Here is a 1,467-nt window from a genome sequence, read left to right on the forward strand (position 1 = left end):
TTTAAGATAACAAGACAACAGGATGTCTTCAGATGAGGATGGAAGGGGGAAGAGAAGGGTTTGGGCCTAACAGCATTCACTGAGGTGGGAGAAATGGTCAAGAACAGAAGAGATGAGATCTGTAGTTAGTTGGCTACTGCTCAAAGTGGGTGCAAGTTGAAAAAGAGCTCATGAAAGTTTAGTGATGGTTATAAACAAAGTTGGAGTAGTGCTATTGCTGGTGAGAATAACGTCAAAAGGGAGAAATGTATGAACTTCATACAACAGAAATCCTGCAGGAAAAGGACAGTTGGGGGTTTTATAGACAGTTGTAAAGACTTGACACTGGTAATTGGTTCAAAAAGCGACTTCAAAAGAGTATAAATGAACAAAATTCAAAATTGATGTTACACAATTGATAAACAACACTTTCATTGTTCCATGATATTCTGATGCAAGAACCTCATTTTCCAAATAAAATTAAATCTGGTTTGGATCTCCCACCTACCTGCTGATGGGATGGTAAATACCATTACTGGTACACCCTGCCACCCTCTGAGAAATGTATGAGAATCCTGAGACTAAGATGGTGACAGCAAAAAGGGGCAGGCCTGGCCCTTAGTCCACATCTATCATCATCATCCACCTTCTGCTGCCTGATTTTTCCATCAAGCACTGAACCTCTGTCCTCTACAGGACCCTGTATTATTTTCCTATTGTAGCTGCAACAAGTTATCACAAACTTAGCAGCTAAAAAACAACACAAATTTATTATCTCATAGTTCTAGAGGTTAGAAGTCTGAAATGGGCTCTACTGGGCTAAAATCAAGGCGTTGGCAGGCCTGTGGAGGCTTTCTGGAGGCTCTAAGGGAGAACCCATTTTATTGCCTTTCTAGAGGCTCTAAGGGAGAACCCATTTTCTTGCCTTTTTCAAACGTTATAGAAGCTGCCTTCATTCCTTGATTAGTAGCCCTTTCCTCCACCTTCAAAGCCAGCAATGACAAATCAAGTCCTTCTCGGGACACCACCTCTCATATTCTGACTCTTCTGCTTCTCTCTGACCCATTTAAAGACCCTTGTGATTACATTAGCCCCTCCTAAATAATCCAGGATAACTTCCTTATGTAAAAGATGATTAACAAAAACACAGTTCAATCTGCAACCTAATTCTCCCTTGTCACATACCTAATATTCATGGGTTCCAGGAATTAACATGGACATCTTGGGAAGGCCATTATTTTACCTACTACAGACACTGCAGTAGAAGCTCCACAATGTAATCCTCTCTAGTACTTTCCAACCTCTTTTTTACATCAGGGAATTCAGTGAAAATGAAAATATTTTATATCACACTGGGGCAACTGGATAACCCTGTCATGCCTCAGCACAACTTTGGGTCATTTGTATAATGACCACAGGACTGGTCACAGGGACTTACAAAAATGCTATTAAGACTGAGACACTCAGGGATCAAACCATAGACCTGCA

Source organism: Balaenoptera musculus, chromosome 9, assembly GCF_009873245.2.
Source record: "Balaenoptera musculus isolate JJ_BM4_2016_0621 chromosome 9, mBalMus1.pri.v3, whole genome shotgun sequence".
Classification (NCBI taxonomy): domain Eukaryota; kingdom Metazoa; phylum Chordata; class Mammalia; order Artiodactyla; family Balaenopteridae; genus Balaenoptera; species Balaenoptera musculus.